Source organism: Macrotis lagotis, chromosome 1 (assembly GCF_037893015.1).
Source record: "Macrotis lagotis isolate mMagLag1 chromosome 1, bilby.v1.9.chrom.fasta, whole genome shotgun sequence".
In the NCBI taxonomy this organism is placed as follows: domain Eukaryota; kingdom Metazoa; phylum Chordata; class Mammalia; order Peramelemorphia; family Peramelidae; genus Macrotis; species Macrotis lagotis.
Genome location: NC_133658.1, coordinates 689,500,165 through 689,520,076, shown reverse-complemented (window position 1 = coordinate 689,520,076; position 19,912 = coordinate 689,500,165). Strand labels below are relative to the sequence as shown.

At 36.9% G+C, this 19,912-nt stretch overlaps 1 long non-coding RNA gene across 1 annotated transcript; it reads left to right on the top strand.

The window, feature by feature from the left end:
• Nucleotides 1–10,556: 10,556 nt before the first annotated feature.
• LOC141523288 (uncharacterized) lies at nt 10,557–19,466 on the top strand. Its single transcript, XR_012478450.1, has 7 exons — nt 10,557–10,689; nt 10,897–11,151; nt 13,907–14,006; nt 14,409–14,777; nt 15,209–15,269; nt 18,293–18,416; nt 19,338–19,466. It is a non-coding gene; the product is annotated as an uncharacterized LOC141523288 (long non-coding RNA).
• Nucleotides 19,467–19,912: the final 446 nt, after the last annotated feature.

The following is a 19,912-nucleotide window of genomic DNA, read 5'->3' as shown; positions in this document are numbered from 1 at the left end:
GCCAGTTCAAGCTGATTGCAGAATATCCTTGGATACAAATAGAAAGGTTGACATTGGTAAGGAGAAGAGCTGCCTCTTTATTAGAGTCTGAAAGAAAAAAGAGAAAATTGGGATTATCAAGGGGCTTTGAGAGAGGAGAGAAGTCAATAACAAAGAGTGTATAAGTACAAGATTAAATCCTCTGATGAAAGTGTGGAGGTAAGGGTGGACAGAGAGGCTTCAAAAGAGAAGAGGTTTGTCCTTTGGAAGAAAGGATCCAACTAAGAAGTCAAGGAATAGAATTGATTTTGTAGGCTAGGATATAAGATAAAGAGCAAGAGGGACTTGTAACTAGGGGAAAAGGTCACATGGTTGACTAAAGGTTGCATATTTGACTAAAAACTTGTTGACTTAACTGACAGTTTCAAACAGAAATAAATGGGGAGAGAAAAGAATCAAAACCCAGAAAAGGCTGCTAAAACAGGTACTATGGAGAACAGGTAAAAGTCATGATATCTGTGTTCTAATACTGACTAGCTATATGATTTGGCTTAAATCACTTATCCTTTGTTGTTGTTCAGTTGTTTTAGTCATGTCTGACTCTGCATGACCTCATTTGGGACTTTCTCAGCAAAGTACAGGAGTGATTGCCATTTCCTTCTCCAGGTCATTTTACAGATGAGGCAACTGAGGCAAATAGGGTGAAGTGACTTGCCTAGGGACACATATGTAGTAAGTGTTTGAGGTCAGATTTGAACTCATTTGTTCCTGACTCCAGGCCTAGCTCTCTGCCCCCTGCAAAACTCATAATCTTTCTTTCCAAATATACCTCCTTTCTGAATTTCCTTATTTCTGTCAAGGCCCCTATCAGCTATACCATTGACAAAGTTCATTTCCTCAGTGTCATCCTCACCTCCTCACTCTTACTCGACGCACAACTCTAGTCACTTGCATGATTTTAACTTTTCTAGCTCTCCAACATCTCACAGAAATGTTTCCTCATCACCATCATTCATGTAGGCACCATCATTTCTCACCTTAACTCTCATATAGCCTCTTCTCACAAGTCTCTCTCCACTCCAATCTGTCCTCTACACAACCATCAGATATCTTCCTAATATACAAATCTGTCAACCTATCCCTCTCAAATTCCAGTGACTCCTTTTACTTTGAAGGTCAAATATAAATTTCTTTGACATTTAAATCTCTTTACTATTTGACCTCTTCCTGCATTTGGTCTTTTCACTCATTGTTTTCCTTCATACCATCTTTGATCTAGCCACATTTGGCAGTTTGCTATTCTGTACAGAATTCTGTACAATTTGCTTGATTTTCCATCTCTGTACCTTTGCACTCTATTGACCCCATCCCTGGAATGTACTGCCTCAGTCTCTCTAGGAAGTGTTAGCACCTATGCCGTTGTATTTGTATAATTGCTTCCTTCTATCTTCCTTTCTCACAAAGTTAGGTGGAGAATGATAGTAGTCATGGTGGCACATCTATTCACCACCTATATGTGACTGATTCATCACATGTGGTGAATGACATGTGCCTCAGCCAACCTTAATCAAATCCCCTGCCATAAATGAATGTGGACTTAATGAAGCTCACATATTTGTGCAAATAGGAGATGCACAGGAAATTAAGGCATTTTAGACTGTGAGAATGATCTTATTTTTTTTCCTATCACTTTCTCTTTCCTAATTTGCCATCTAAGATGAGAAGTTCAAGATGACCCTAACATCCAAACCTAGCCTGAATACTTTTAGAACAATTTAACTGCAAGAGGTCTTAAGTTACTTTTCTCTCTAACACACAATATCCCTTTCCTACTGTTTAGATCTCACTTCCTTCAGGAAATCATAGGTCATTCTGCTAGGCACAGATAACCCAGAATATTCTCACTAGCATATAATGCCTGTTAGGAGAACAATACCTTTGGATAAAAGTGTGTTCTACTTAGGTGGTGCAGTGGATAGAGCACCAGCCCTGGAGTCAGGAAGACTGAGTTCAAATCTAGCCTTGGACATTTAATAATTACCTAGCTATGTGAACTTGAGCAAATCACTTAACCCCATTGCCTTGTAAAAAAAGTATATGCTACAACACTTGGGAGTATAAACAAACTGTGATGAAACTGTCAAAATCTCATCTCTCTAGCAAAATACTATTTTTCCCATGCCTGAGAGTTCCCCATTTAAAGTCTTCATCCCTACACAGGCCAGTTAGATGGTTTTGTTCAATGTCAATAATGGCATCCTTAAGAATAGACTAGTATGGGGTGGCTAGGTGGTGCAGTGGATAGAGCACTGACTCTAGAGTAAGGAGTACCTGGGTTCAAATGTGACCTCAGATACTTAATAATTACCTAGCTGTGTGGCCTTGGGCAAGCCACTTAACCCCACTGCCTTGCAAAAACCTAAAAAAAAAAAAAGTAGACCAGCTATTTTGTAACTGGATGCCCAAGGAGAAGCTGCGGATACAATGTGCATGTTTAGCATAGACCACTTATCTCAACTGGAAAAAAACATATTTAAAACACATGCCTTTTGATGTGGAGTACGAACACATTTGCCTTCATGCACAAAAGATTTCTGATTTTTAATTCTTTCAAAAAAAAGCCATAAACCACTTGCATGTCATGGCATGGCATCACATCCCTGATGTCATGATCCTCTTCAACAACAAATCTATGTTAGTAATAGGAGGGGCCCAACTCCTGGCCAGTTGGGCAACTCAGCTTTTTATTTTTTTTTCCTCCCTCTGTGCCTGCCTCCCTTTCTCCCTTCCTCCCTTCCTCCGTCCCTCCCTCTCTCCCTTCTTCTTTTGACCCTTACCTATGGGTGTTCTTCCCAAAGAAATATAAATTTTGATCACTGAAACTTTGGCAAGATATCTTGGGGTTTACAGGCCCAAAATCACTCTGGTTTTCTTCAATAGACCAAAAAAGGGCTCTAGTCCAAGCCCATTTGGTCCTTGTTTGGGGTTTGATCCGCTTAGTGTGAATGTAAATAGCAATTGTTTCTATTTTGGCCAGAAACCCTGAGTGTCTGCCCAGAATGTTTTTTTTTAATCAGGTAAAAGAAACCATCTTTTTGGGGGTGGCAAGGTGGTGCAGTGGATAGAGCACGGGCCCTGGAGTCAGGAGTACCTGAGTTCAAATCCAGCCTCAGACACTTAATAATTACCTAACTGTGTGGCCTTAGGCAAGCCACTTAACCCCATTGCCTTGGGAAAAAAACTAAAAAAAAAAGAAGAAAGAAACCATCTTTGCTTCCTTTCCTTCTTACCCCTCTAATCTCTGAAGGGACTTTGTCTCAGCCCAATCGAGACCTATTAAAGATCTTAGTTTAATCAGGCCAAGGTCTCCCTACTTCATCCAGGGCTATCTCCAGGCTTCCTGATCTATTTCAAGCCACTGCCCCAGGAAGGCTCCAGAGAAGAAAGTGAGACTGGAAACTTTGCTCAACTCATTTGCTTTCCTCATTTAAATCCAATTCACTTGCACGTCATGGTATCATCTCCCTGATGTCATGGTCTTTTTCCAGAATGGACAGACTACAACAACAACTTCACTGGTATGTGTGCTTCTTTCACTGATGAAAATTGCAATTTCTCCACTCTGAGTTGATGGCCTTTGTGAGATGTTGTTGACCACAAATAATCATTTATAGATATTGCTATCAATATAAACATATCTTAAAGATCTTCCGGTGATGAGACTTGCTAAACTTAGCTGGTTTGGTTCTCAGTATTCAAAGTGTTTTATCTTGGTAAAACCTGCCAATTCCTATACTTTACTTTTGTAACTTTGGGGAAAACAGGGACACTGGCAATATGATATCAGACCTAGTTTAAGTGATAAATTTAGAGATGTAAGGAATGAAATTTTTACCAAATGTGTTAAAACTGGATGTGAAGTTTGCAGTCTTTAAATCCATGCTGGATTTTGCTGAGCAGAGAAACTTCAGGATTAGAGTTAAGACCAAACTGGGATTTAGTAAGAAGTTCTGTAAGGGATATATGTAATTGCCATTTCTCAGTCTATGGCATTCTCTTCTTGGAGGAAGTAGAACTGAGGGAAAAGGAAAATGGGGGAGAACAGCATTTTTTTTAGTTTACTTATACAATGAAGGTGTTCACTTTCCATATACAAAACTCCCTGATGACTGATTATAAAAATGAACATTAAAAAACATGAAGAATATGAATGAAATAACTTTGTGAGGTAATTCCTGATTCTCCTTCTATGGGTCTTAATCACTTTTCACTCTATCAAAAACACTCCAGTGAATTCTATGAGATCATTTAATGATCTCATCAGATTTCAGGGGCTTAATTTTGATGGTTTCCAGATGTATGTATCCAGTCTTAGTTTATCTTTTTAGAACTAGTCATGTATCACCAATTGGATCTTGTACATCTCAAACTGGAAGTCCCATAGGCATTTCAAATACATGTCCAAAACAGAACTTGCTATATTTCCTCCTAAACTCTACTCACTTCCCAGTTTTCCTATTATTATCAAACCTCTTTGTCAACCAGGTTCATAACCTCAGCGTCTTCCTAAACTTCTCACACTCGTGCCAAATACTACTCTATCTTCACATCGTTTCTTCATTATGTCTTCTTTTGTCCACTCTCTCTGTCACCAAGTTCAGGCCCTTAATACTACTTCCCTGAACTATTGTAATAGCCCTTTAGCTACTCCCAAGTCTCTCCCCACTATAATCCATCATTCACTCAGTTGCCAAGGTAATTTATTCTAAAGTATAGATCTGAAGTATAGATCATGTCATCTCCCTGCTCAATGAGCTTCAATGGCTCCCTATTATCTCCAGGATCAAATATAAATTCTTTATTTAAAAGTTCATAACCTGACTCCATTCCTGCCTTTTCATTCTTCTTACAATGCACTGTCCTATATATGCTTTATAATCTTAAGATTTTGATTTATTTGCAAGTCATTGAATACTACAGTCCATCTCCCTGCATTTGTACTAGTTGTCCTCCACACATGAAATGATTTCCTTCAAGATATATCTCAAGTCTAAGCTTCTACAGGATAGACCTTGTTCCTCCAGTTGTTAATGTCTTCCTTTCTCAAATTACCCTTCATATATTCTGCATAAATCTTGTATGTAGCTAGTTATTTGCACATTGTATCTACTATTAGAATGAGTTATTCTGGACAATAAGCCCAGTTCTTAAGAACATGAGTGTACTTTATAGGTCTACTTTATAAGTAGACTTCAGAACATGTGTAGGTATTGTTTCTAGGCTGCTTACCATGGAAAGAAGGGGATCTTTTTGATTGACTGCTGATCCAGAACTGAGAATGCATAGAAATGCACCACTTAGGCCATTAACTTCTTTTTCTAGCCTGGCTATACTTGAGTGAAGAAGAAAGCTGCTGATGGGGACTGAAAAAAATTAAGGGAATTATGTAAACCAACTGATTCCATTTTGTAAAGTTGACTTCATTTTGAAACCTAAATTTCTTTTTCACTTAAATTCTACCTGTCAGTTACTTGTGAGAATTGAGTGACACCCATCTTCATATCCCAGGAAGTCCACCTGCTTGCCCTCCCTCCCAACTCCCAAGTTACCATATTTTGCCATTATAAAACACTCCCATGTATAGGACATGCCTTAATTTGGGGGCCTGAAATTTGGGAAAAAATGTATTACACAAAGTTATTGAACTCAAGTTTTATTCATCATGAAATTCAAGGACCTTCTGCTCATAGCTTTCAGGAATCTTTTGAGCAAATCTGGTGCATGGACATATGCTTAGTCCATTCCCTTTCATGAACCTGAAGGACAAGTTGTGCCCTCCTTTGAAAGCAATCATTTCTTTTTCATCAGCAATTCTTCTGGCCTCCTGCTGAACCATCTTTGTGGCACAGGAACTCCATTGGCCCTTTGCATCAATCTCTTCCATTCCTTCTCTAACTCGGGCCACTTGGCTGACTCCCCTCTTTTGGCCTTCTTCTACTGGGGCCTTTTCAAGAGGGTTTCTTCTTCCCATAGCCAGTCTTGGATTGTTTTCCCCCAATGGAGGAGGACTAGACTGACATTCAACAGCATGATTTCCATTCACTTTTGCAAACTGAATCACTTTGAACTTGAATTCAGCACTAGATGAAAATCTTTTCTGAGCCATTTCTGGGCAGAACATGGCAAAACATAACCTAATATACCGGTAACAAATGTGAAACAATGAATGCAAAGACAACAAGTGGGAAATGCAAATAAAAAATCTATATCCACTGTATAAGATGCTCCCAGGTTTTAGACCCCAAAATTTCCAGAAAAGGATGCAGCTTATACATAGGGAAATATGGTACTCCTCTTTCTCCTATCTGAGAAAGTCCATAATCCTTCTCCAAATTGGAAATCAAATTACTTAATCCTGTATCCTCGTTTATATCCTGTTAATTGTTTATTTTTAATGCATAAAACTCTGCCTCCCCTTGTATTCAGTGATTCATTGCCAGGCCAAAGAGACCTGATCCAATTTGTTATGCAATTGACATGCGTTGCTTAATTTATTCATATTCTCAGAAGCTCAAACATGTATTTTCTCAGTTATTTCAGATTTCACCTGTCACAGGAGTAAATACTCAGACCTTTATCTTCTTGTTCAGGTCACCTCCATGTGGTCTGTGATAATGCCTCTCAAAGATATACTCTCCAGAAGATATAAAATAATATGATGTACATCCATCATCCACATAAGTATATGCTCTTTAATGTGGGGGACAAGTTCAATATTTTCATATACTCATATGAATAATATGACCTATATTTTGAAAAAGGTTATTGTTATTTACAACCTTCTAAACAATGTCATTAAAGAAATGTTTTCATTTACCTTATGGTAGTCATTTTGTGCATTTTTTTCTTGATTCTGCATACTGTACTCATAAAGTTTTGCTGTTTTTTAAAATTTCTTGAGCTTATTGTTTCTTGTGGCATAATCCTATTTTAGTATGTTCATTTATCATGGGCTAGAACTCTGTCCCTGAAAAAAAGAGAAGGGTGTCAAAAGTCACTGAGGTCAAGGGGCCAAGTTAGAGTAGAGAAGTTATTTGTTGGTGGATGCTAATGAAATGGAAAAAACACTGAATTTACTTGAAGACTTCAAATGAAAGAGATCCATTCAAATGAAACTTGCACTATTAAGGTGCAATGTAAAGTTTTTCTTTAGATTAAGTTAAAATCTGCCTTTCTGCTGCTTCTTCACATTGCCTTAAACTTTTTTGTGTCCTGAACAGGTGCAGGAACAGTATAAGATATTTGGGCATACTTAAATCCTATTAATAACAACAGAAAAAAATTTTCTACCAATCAACAAGTATTTATTAAGCATGTTCATCATGCAAGGAATTTTTACTACATTATGAAAAAAGTATAAGACAAGGTTCAACTGGCATTTGAATCAAGACAATCAAGATACCTGAATGAATGGTGAGTAAATGAAGTAATTTAGTTAAAACCAGTAGTTTCAATCCTAAATTTAATGCACTGGAAGTATACTTTAGCCAGGTGTGTGCTTATGTATGTTTAACAACCAGCTAACTCTCAGATAAACATGTATATAAACTTTTAAGGTTAATCTGCATTACTAATATTTTCTCCATCATTTTAGTTTAGGCATTCAACAAAATGGATCACACCCTGATTTGTAGTAAATTTAGATATGTAAGTGGTCATATTGAAATTGCACATTCCTGACTTCAAATCTTCTCAAGTGGACCTGCGAGTACTAACAGTTTTATTGGTATTATGTAAATATATATACATCAGATAGCAACAGGTGGACCCCAATTCAGATCAACTGAAAGCTCTAATAACAGTAAAAATGATGATAATAATAATATAACCCATTTCTGTGGTAACTTAAAGTTAGAAAGCACAATTAACCCATAAGGTAGGCAGTTAAAAAATTATTGTCCCCATTTTACAGGTGACTTATCTGTGGTCATACCTCTGGTAAGTGTTGGGGGAGGGCCTAAAATCAGGTATTTCAAGTCTTAAGACCAGTGTTCTTACCATAAAGATAAATGTCAAGAAATAGATAAATCATCTAAGTCAAAATGGCCACCCTCTTAATGAGCACTCAATATTAATATAAATTAGGGCAGTTAGATGGTGCAGGGGTAGAGTATCAACCCTGAAGTCAGGAGAACCTGAGTTCAAATGTGACCTTAGATACTTGACAATTACTAGTTGTGTCACCTTGGGCAAGTCACTTAACCCTCATTGTCTCCCATCTAGGGCCATCTCCAGTTGTTCTGAACCCTATCTGGCCACTGGACCCAGATGGCTCTGGAGGAGAGAGTGAGGATGGTGACAGCACAGCATTCTGTTACACAGCTCCAGTTCATGTGCTTGTCATGGCATCATCTCCTTCATGTCATCTTCTAAAACAAAGGACAAATATCATTATCATTGATAATTAAGGGTCCCACCTGGCTATGTTTAAAAAATGGAACACATAAAAATATATTAAAATGAGAACAAATGACATAATTGTAAGGATAGACACCTTATTCTTATTAATGTTCTATGTTACATCATAAGATATATCTAAGAGCAGCTAAATGGTACAGCAGATCGAGGACTGGGCTTGAAATTAATTCAAATTCAGCCTCAGACTCAAGCTCTGTGACCCTGACCAAGTTACTTAACTGTTTACCTCAATTCCTCATCTGTAAAATGAGCTGGAGAAGAAAATGATAAACCTTTCCAGTATCTTTGTCAAGAAAAGCCATGATTCAACATATATCTGGAATGCCTTCCACTTCTTCATCTTCTGTTAAATACCAATTTATTCTTTTTGTTTTTTGAGGCCTAAGGGAAGATTTAAATTCAAGTCCTAGTCTAGGGCTCTATCATTAATTACATACTCTGGCTGCCCCAAATTCTTATTCATTCTTTAAAGCTCAGCTCACATGCTATCTTCTCCTGGAAGCCTTCCCTAATTGCTCCTCCCTGATCATTAATTTCTTCTTCAGATTTCTCCTAGTATTTTCTTCTGTCCCTTTCTTAACTTTAAGTATTTTCTAATATCTGTTGCATTTATCCCCCTACTAGACTATGAACTCTTCTATTAAGCAAACTTTGCATTCCATTCAGACCTCAACACTACATTCTATATTCAGGAGTTGAAGTATTTGCAGTATCAAAGGATTGCAATAAGTGTAGTCTTAATGTAGGGAGGGCTGGTTTTGGAATCAGAAATACCTGAGTTCAAGTTCTTCTGGCAAATGCTCCATGAGTGACCACAGACAAGTAATTTTATTTTACTTTATTTTTTATTTAATATTTATTTTTTCCCAAATACATGTAAAAACAATTTTTAACATTCATTTATAAAACTGAGTTCTAGGGCGGCTAGGTAGTGCAGTGGACAGAGCATGGGCCCTGGAGTCAGGAGGACCTGAGCTCAAATCCGACCTCAGACACTTAATAATTACCTAGCTGTGTGGCCCTTGGGCAAGCCACTTAATGCCATTTGCCCTGCAAAAACACAAAACAACAGTTTGAGTTCCAAATTCCTTCCCTCTCTGAGAATGTAAGTAATTTAATATAGGTTATATATGTGTAGTTACAGAAAATATATTTCCATATTAGTCATGTTGTAACAGAAAATATAGACCAAAAAAAAAAATCCCAGAAAAATAAAGTTAAAAAGTATTCGTGGGAAATCTGGGATGCTATTACACTGTTGAGCTGTGAACTCATCCAACCTTTCTGGAGAGAAATTTGGAACTACACCCAAAGGGCAACAAAAATGAGTATACCCTTTGATCCAGCAATACCACTACTGGGTCTATACCCTGAAGAGATGATGAAAAAGGGTAAAAACATCACTTGTGCAAAAATATTCATAGCAGCCCTGTTTGTGGTGGCAAAGAATTGGAAATTAAGTGAATGTCCTTCAATTGGAGAATGGCTTAGCAAACTGTGGTATATGTATGTCATGGAACACTATTGTTCTATTAGAAACCAGGAGGGATGGGAATTCAGGGAAGTCTGGAGGGATTTGCATGAACTGATGCTGAGCGAGATGAGCAGAACCAGAAGAACACTGTACATCCTAACAGCAACATGGGAGTGATGTTCAACCTTGAAGGACTCGCTCATTCCATCGGTGCAACAATCAGGAACAATTTTGGGCTGTCTGTAAAGGAGAGTGCCATCTGTATCCAGATAAGGAGCTGTGGAGTTTGAACAAAGTGCAAGGACTATTCCCTTTAATTTAGAAAAAAACAGATATCTTATTGTCTGATCTTGTTACCTCTTAGACTTCTCTTCTCTTCTTTAAGGATATGATTTCTCTCTCATCACACCCAATTTGGATCAAGGTACAACATGGAAACAAAGTAAAGACTGACAGATTGCTTTCTGTGGGGGGTGGGGGTGGGGGAGGGAAGTAAGATGGGGGGAAAATTGTAAAACTCAAATAAAATCTTTAATAAAAACTGAAAATAAAAAGAAAAAAGTATTCTTCCCTCTGTAATCAGATTGCATCAATTTTTTCTTGGAGAATGGGAAGCATTTTTCATCATTAAGTCCTTCAGAGCTGTCTTGGATTATCGTATTACTGAGAAGACAAATCATTCACAGTTGATCATTTGATAATGTTTGTTGTAGATGATGTTCTCCTGGTCCTACTCATTTGACTTTGTATCAGTTCATGTAAGTCTCTCTATGTTTTCTACAAGCATCTTGCTTATCATTTCTAATAGTATAATAATATCCCATTACAATCATATACCTTAACTTATATCACTCCCATATTGATGGACACCCCCTCAATATCCAAATCTTTGTCACCAGAAAAGAGCTGCTATAAATATTTTGTACATAAATGTCCTTTTCTTTTTTCTTTTTTATTTCTTTGAGATATAAACATAGGATGGGTGATGATGGTTGTTCTTAATTCTCGAAGAAGACCATGATATCAGGGAGGTGATGCTTTGACAAGCAGATGAATTTGATTTGAATGAGAGGGTGCTGTGCTAACTGACCAACCTCACTTTCTCCTCGGGAACCAACTGGGTTGAGTGTCCAGATCAGGACACAGAATCAGGACAACTGGAGATGGCTTTGGATGTGAAGCAATCAGGGTTAAAAGACTTGCCCAAGATCACCCAACTAGTAAGTATCTGAGGTTAGATTTGAACTCAGGTCTTCCGGACTTCAGGGTGGTGCTCAATTCACTGTACTTTCTATGGATCTTGCTAGGTCAAAGGGAATGCATTGTTTTACAGGTCTTTGGGTCTATAAATTGTTTCAAATTGTTCTTCAGAATGTTGACTCAGTTTACAACTCCTAGGCAAGTCATTTTAACATGTCAGTGACCTAAGCAGGTCTCTAAGATAATAAGTTACAGACAAATTGCTAAATTTATCAGTGGAAGGAGTTTACATAATTTAAGTTCTCCACACTATTGAAATAGGAACTCTTCTTGATGGATCAGGTTGGGGCAGGGAAATCATATTGTTTAAAACTGGAAGAGATTAGAAACTAGAATGTCTAGTTCAGTCTGAGAGGTGAGAAAAGTGAGCCAAGATTGAAAAGCTAATAAGTAGGAGGAAATTATTATTCCTAAGCACTTTAATACAGCCCTGTGTTTCACCTAGTCCATGATGTTCTCCCATACCTCTGAACTCATTTATAGTCTATACCATTCATTTCACCCTCTTAAATGCTGCCTTATATATTAAGAATATAGTTTGTCACTTTTTAAACTTGATTGTAAATATTAGCTATTATAAACCTTTAAAAGACTTGAACTTTGTCTTACATTTTTTTCCAAGTAAAAATCTTTGCACAGTGAAGATGCTTAATAGACATTTGTTGATTGACTGAAGATTGATTGGAAAAATTTTTCTATTGTTATAAATATAAATTTGCTTTCTAATATCTATTGTTCTTTTTTTAAACTATCCAGATATTTGTCAGTTTCCCTCTCTTAAAAGCAGAGTCACTAAGCAATTTTGACTTGTCTTAATACTTTCATTTTTCATAAAGTGGAATGAGCAATGAAGGGAATTAATCATCTGGATCTGATTCTGACCAATCAGGAAGAATTCATTAATAAAGTAGAAATGTCAGAAGCCTTGGTAGAGACTGAGCCCACCACATTAGAGTTTGTTATAGATAAGAAAGATAGAATAATCTTCTAGGTTTGGAGAGAGAGAGATCAAACTTTAAAAAATTCAGAAAAGTTCATATAGCTTATGACAGAGGTAACAAACTCAAGTAGAAATAAGAACCACCACTTAACCCCATTGCCTTGAAAAAAATCTAAAAAAAAAAATGTTTTGGGGCAGCTAGGTGGAGTAGTGGATAAAGCACCGGCCCTGGAGTCAGGAGTACCTGGGTTCAAATCCAGTCTCAGACACTTAAAAATTACCTAGCTGTGTGGCCTAGGGGCAAGCCACTTAACCCCATTTGCCTTGCAAAAAAACCTAAAAAAAAAAAAAAAAGAAATAAGAACCACCATACTATATGTGGGAATCTCTATGGATCATATATTAATTTTAAAAATCAAATGTGTTAATATACTTTTTTTAAATAAAAGAATCAACACATTAAAACCAGTTAGGACCTGTATTTTAGTCTGGTGCAGCCTATACTCAGGAGTGTTTTGGGCTGTCTGAAGTTTCATGGACACTTCTAATTTATAATTGACAGCAGAAGTTGACTAAAAAGTAGCCAGACACTCAATTGAAGTTTGATGAGTAATGCACCATTGGTGGAGCAAAGTATTGAACTGTTTTGGAGAACAATTTGCAACTATGCACAAGGAGTTATAAAACTGTGTATATACTTTAATCCAGCAATATTCCTACTAGGTCTATATCCCAAAGATATTTTTTAAAAATAGAAAAGGATCTTTTTATTCAAAATTATTTACAGCAGTTCTTTTTTTTTTGTGGTGACTAAGAAGTGAAAAATTGAAGGAGTGCCCATCAATCATGGAATGGCTAAACAAACTGTGGTACATGATTGTGATGGAATACTATTGACATGCAGCATGATTTCAGGAAAACCCGGAAAGGCTTCCATGAACTGATAGGAAGTGAAGTGAAGTGAAGAGAACCAGGGGAACATTGTCCTCAGTAACAGCAATATATACAATGAAGAACTGTGAAGGATTTAGCTATTATCAGTAATACAATAAACCAAGTTAATTCCAAAAGACTAATAATAAAGTATCTGCCTCCAGAGAAAGATCTAATATTGTTTGAATACAGACTGAAGCATGCTATTTTTCACTTTCTTTCATTCTTTTTTTTTATCTGAGTCTTCTTGTACAAAATGACTAATGTGGAAATGTTTTATTTGCATATGTATAACTTAATCTGATTGCTTACCATTTCAGGGAGTGTGGAAGGGGAAAGAGGGACTGAGGACTAGAATTTGGAACACAAGATTTTAAAAAACTGTTAGAAAAATGGTTTTTACATATAATTGGAGAAAAACTAAAAATATATATTTTTTAAAAAAATTCAAGTATGGCAACACAGAGCCTAGCTATTGCAATAAAAATCTAAGGATGTATTGTCTAAAAAAACTGATATGACCACACTGGGAATTCATCCACCAACTTAGACTCTAAATACATTACAGAAAAGTGGAGGAATAAGAACCAGTAATGGTGGGTAAGTACAAAAATGGCAACATCTCATTAGGATAATATGAGAATATTAAAGTACAAAACAAAATTGAGATCACAGGAAAACAAAAAAATTTTGTTATTGTTGTTATAACTGTTTTAGTGTAAGATAAATTCCATAAAGGATTATAGTCCATGGTCGGGATGGATGGGACAGTGGAAATTACAAAAGAAAGCCTATAAAATGACCCCACTATTTTGATTATTTTTTTAAACCCCTCTCCCTAGATGAATACTTTTAAGCCTGGAAAGGATGAAGCAAAAATACTTAAATAAATTTTGTGGAGTTTTAAGGTTTACAAACTGTTTTCCACAGCAATTCTGTGAGGTAAGCAAGATAATTCTATGAGATCTATATTAATGAAAGACTATAATTGGATTACAATAACTCTCTAGAGAAAGACAGTGCTTAGTATTCAGTCTATATATAGCCAAATCTTATCCCTCATTCTTGATGGGGCAGATACTGCAAATGGCTTTAACTTGTAGTTGGAAAAGATGGGAAAAGAAGGAAAAAAACTCTTTTCCTTTGATTTTTATATTTCCCTTTTTTTAATACTATGAATTTATTTATCAACGAATAAAACATATCAACATGCAAAGAACAAAAAAGAGAACTGTATATGAGGCCTTGATCTTCCATTATGTACAATTTTTTTAAAGTATAGATTACATTTATTAAGATAATAACAAAAAATGACTTGTTTACATCTCCTTCTGAACTTGACAGGAAGTCTTTAAACCAGGACAACACTTAGAATTTGGAGGATTGGAAATGGAAGAGGAGATCTGAATTACAAAGATATAAATATACAAATTCACCTATGACATTCTGGCTTCATTTTCTTGTCACTACTGAAAATATGAAAATTATGATTCTGCATGCATTGCAAGAGAGAAACTCTGTTCTTTTTAAAAGTCTAATAATTTCACTTGGTAGCCTGTGGAGGGCAATGGCTCAAAGTGTACCTAATAAAGTGTACCTAATTATGTTCCATCTTTCCATGGCAATTTGGAGGTATTCAAAGTCTGTCCTCTCTTCTTGTGAAACTGTTTTCTCTCTTCCATTGGGTCTTCTGAACACCACAACTTTCAAAAGGTCAGTTACTGTGTTGTTCCATCGAGGAGCTCTAGTCCCCAAAGAAAGAGAAGAGTTAGTTCTGTGGACTTTTTTTGTGCAGACTTATTCAGAGATGTCTAAATTCAAAGGCTCCAGTTCTTCAGTCTATCCCCCTGCAGTCAGGTTTCATAACCATTCGCTGGATGAGGTTGTAGAGAGCCCAACCATCCTAAGAATCTACATCCTTGGTTCCCTGAGAAGGTTTTTCCCTTTATCGATTGTCCAATTTGATAAGAGCTGCCATCACACGGACCATTCTACTTTTGATTTATGCTTCCTATTCTCTGTCTTTTGTGGTGGTGGCTTTGAGTTACCTGGTTAAGTTCATTTGTTTGAGTTTCTCTGATGAAAGCTTCTTGTTGAATATCAGAAATTTCTATTGTTACCTTCTTTTTTTTTTCTCCTTTCAGGATTTATCTTGATCTTAACTGCAGTTGTGAAGCTCTTCTATTAAGTCATCTGTGGAATCAGGTCAATATTACTGGAAAAGTGGCAGGCCTGTTATCTAAAGAATATAAAGCAAAGTAAACCCCTTGGGAGGCCTTACTGAGGAGAGATTAGAGAATGGGATGACTTCATTCAACTCTGTGACTCCAAAATTCCCTAAATTCCCTGCCATCAGTTTTCTCTACTTTACCAGACATCAGCCATTTGTCAATTCTAAGACTTCTGACCTCAACGGCTAGAGCACATGGCCTGGAGTCCAGAAGATCTGAGTTTAGATGTAATCTTAGCACTTACTAGCTATGTGACCCTGGACAAGTCATTTAACTTCTGCCTTCAGTTTCTTCAGCTGTAAAATGGGGAAAATAATTAGAACCTGCCTACCAGGTTTATAGTGAGAATTCAAGAGACATTAATTGTCAAGTGCCTGACACATAATAAACACTATGCAAATGTTAGCTATTATTATTATTAATTAAGCTACTCCTGGGAGCAATAGATAAGCTACAAAATGCCTCTGAGATAACTTGTATTCTCATCTATTTGTGAAGTTGGACCTGAAGAGAGGAGTAATGTGCAGTAAATTGTGTGGTGACCTGATGTTCTGGAATTTTTCCTGTCTGCTTTGAGGAGTTTGCTGAATTTGAATATTTATCTGTGGTTTTTCAACATAGTCAACATTTATATTTGTTCACTGGGTGAATTCTCCCTCTTCTGCTCCAATCATGATGGACTAGGGGTTATTACCAGAGGCTGTCAGTTGACCTAATTGTTCTTCACCCTAATTAAGATGAACTCTGTCAATAAATTGGTAGTCAGTCAGTCAACAGATTTTTATTTATTACTTATTTGCTGAATGCCGAGAATACAAAGAAAGATTTTTTAAAAAGGCCCTAGACTCAAAGAGTATATATTATAAAATGTATTGTTTGAATTAAGGAATTACCACAGACTCCAGGAGAACTATAAGAAGTCATTTCCAGGGGGCGGCTGGGTGTCACAGTGGATATAGCACCTGCCCTGGAGTCAGGAGTCCCTGAGTTCAAATCTGGCCTCAGACACTTAATAATTACCTAGCTGTGTGACCTTGGGCAAGCCACTTAACCCCCATTTGCCTTGCAAAAAAACTAAAAAAAAAAGTTCTTAAGAAGTCATTTCCACACTAGCCTAAGGAAGATGTTCAGTCAGTAGTCACTAACCTGGGTGATATCTGCCAAATTTCAAATGATATGAAACTAAAAGTGTTTCTCAGGACAGGGGAACTGGAGTCCAGGACAGTTGTGCAGAAATTTTCAACAAAGGGTCCTTCAAGGAAAAGACACAGACTAGATAAAAGATCACCGTGAGGTGGTGCTCACTCCTTTCAATATCACATAGTCAATATAGTTGTCATATTATAGCTTATCTTGATAGCACTAGAAGCTCTCTGTCTCTCTATTATGCCACCTCCTGCCTGATTCTTTTTATCTCTTTCTGTCTCTGTTTAGCTCTCTGCCTGTCTTTGCCTTCATTTCTACCTCTTACCCTTCTTACCCTTGCCATTCTCTCTCTCTCTCTCTCTCTTTCTCTCTCTCTCTCCACACACACACACACACACACACACACACTTTCTCTCACTTCCCCTTCTTTCTCACTCTCCTTTTTCTTTCTGTTTCTCTCTCTCCCTCTCTCTCTCCTCTTCCTCTCTCCCTCCCCCTTCTCTTTCTTTCTTTCTCTCACACCCACACCCACACTTTCTTACTTCCCTCTCTCATTCTCTCCTTTCTCTTTCTGTTTCTCTCTATCCCTCTCTTTCTCTCTCCTTTCCCTCTTCCTTTCACTGCCTCTTTTTCTTCCTTTACCTCTCAAGCTAGTTAATGGGAACAACATATAGTTAGTATAAAGGTAGGATATGCTATTTCCACAGCATTGAGGTGAGAATAAGCCTAGGATTCTCTGAACAATAAGATAATGATCCTAACTCAAGCAATAGAAATAATATCTTGCATTTATACAGCACTTGAAGTCTGGCAAAGCTCTTTACAACTATTATCTCATTTTCTCCTCGGAGACAGGCCCTACTATTATCCTCATATTACAGTTTAGGAAACTGAGGCAGATAGAGGTTAAAATTTTTTTTTTCAGAATTGAGGTGAGAAGATAGTGTCATAAGGAAGTGGTACTTATGGGAAATTAGTCTAGAATGAATATTCAGGCTATATTCAGAGAAGCTATAGAACCTTCTAGTCTAATGGATTCCAGGAATGTTTTGATGTACACCAGAACCTTGCAGTGTAAGGAGAACTTTTCAAAATACTTTAAAGAAAATTTCTACTCTCTTACTAACAACCAAACTGGGATGCTCTATTAGAACTTATGAACTTGATCCAAATGCCTTAATAATATTTTGCTCAGCCTCTATCAGTCTCTATTTTGTGTTTATCCAAAATCAAAACAATTCAGATAATTCCCACACTTCACTTAGCTAATAACTTCAACCTCTTCTCCATGACACTAAAACTCTTTAAAGAGTTGCTAAAGAAGAACAAATAGGAAAGAAGGAAAAAGTAGTCTGGAAAAGGCATGAATAGGACAGATGCCAATCTCTGAAAAGACATCTATTATTTAGACCAATGACTTCCTCTCCATGTTTTAAGACAAACTAAGTTTTTCCAGTTAGCAAGGAATAGAAACAACAAACATAAATCTCCAAATACTTTGGCATTCAAAGCCTTTCATAACCTAGTTCCCTCCTTCCTTTCCAATCTTCATCTTGCTTCCCTAGATACTCTACAATATGGTGCCACTGGTCCCCTCTCGGTTCCTGACACAAGATAACCCAGCTTCATGCACTTTTATCAGCCTGGAATGCTTTCTTGGCTCATATCTGCCTTTTGGCTTTCCTGGCTACCTTCAAGTCCCAACTAAAATCCCATCTACTCTGAAAAATATTTCCTGATCCTCCTTAATGCCAATCCCTTTCCTCCTTTGATTCTCTCCAATTATATATATTTCTTGTTTGCTCATATTTTGTATTATATATCTTGATTTCATGTTTTCTTCCCAATTAGACTGTGAGCTCTTGAAAGCAGGGACTCTTGTTCTGAATCCCCAGTGATTAGTACAATGCCTGCCATATAATAAATGCTTATTGGATGACAACAATAACAACAATGCAAAATTCTTTAAAACAAGGTAATTTTCAATTTATTTTAAACACAGACCTTATGCAATTTAGGGAGGAAGGTGAGGGAGGGAATTTGTCCAATCAAACAGTGAAGGATCAACCATCAACTCCTCCAAAGTTGGGAATGATTGATTCAGAGACTAAAGATGAATTACTTCTCCAAGAGTTGATAATTTAGTGCTTGATGCTAAATATTTCATAGTGATAAAGAATGCTCATTCTTAAGCCTGGAGAGCTTTGCATGAACTGATGCTGAGTGAAGTGAGCAGAACCAGAACATCATACACATTAACAGCAACACTAGGTGGTGATCACTATCATGGACTTGTTCACTTCAGCAGTATAATAATCAAAGACAATTTAAAAAGACTTGTGATAGAAAATACCATCCATATCCAGAGAAGGAACTGTGGAGTTTAAATGCAGACCAAAGCTTATTAGCTTCACTTTTTTTAAAAGTTGTCTTATGCATTATGGGTTTTTTTGCTCTCAAAAGTTTTTTTCCAATTTATTTTGATTCTCCTTTACCTGTGTAGCCTATATTAGATTGTTTTCTGGGGGAGGGAGGAGGGAAAGAAGGGAGGGAGAAAAATGTCAAACTCAAAGCCTTGCAAAAAATGATCATTGATAAGTGGGGCAGTGGATAGAGAACCAGCTCTAGAGTCCAGAGGACTGGAGTTCAAATCCATCCTCAGACCTAGCTGTGTGACTTTGGGCAAGTCACTTTATACCATTGCCTTGCAAAAAAAAAACCCAAATAAAGTTAAAAAAAAGATCATTGAAAACTACCCTTGCATGGAGTTGGAAAAATAAATAAGAAATAAATTTTAAAAAAGGACACTCATTCTTGAAATGATTAATGTTTCATCTTGTTTGCACTGTGACCTCCAGTCCCTCAATTCTCTTCCCATCTTTTTTTTTTCAAAAAGTGAAATTTAATAGGAAATTGCCTCACCAGTTATCCTCCAAGAAGAAAATTAAGGAGTTGATTTAACCAAGACCAAAAGCAAGAAAAACTATCATTTCACAAGATGCTACTTGGTCAGTCTTTGAACTTACTAATTCCTAAGACTTTAGGTAAGTCACTTAATTTTTTAAAATTTATTTTTATTAAAGATATTATTTGAGTTTTACAATTTTCCCCCCAATCTTCCTTCCCCCCCCCCCCCCCAGAAAGCACTCTGTCAGTCTTTACTTTGTTTCCATGTTGTACCTTGATCCAAATTGGGTGTGATGAGAGAGAAATCATATCCTTAAAGTCTAAGAGGTAACAAGATCAGACAATAAGATATCTGTTTTTTTCTAAATTAAAGGGAATAGTCCTTGCACTTTGTTCAAACTCTACAGCTCCTTATCTGGATACAGATGGCACTCTCTTTTACAGACAGCCCAAAATTGTTCCTGATTGTTGCACTGATGGAATGAGCAAGTCCTTCAAGGTTGAACATCACTCCCATGTTGCTGTTAGGGTGTACAGTGTTTTTCTGGTTCTGTTCATCTCGCT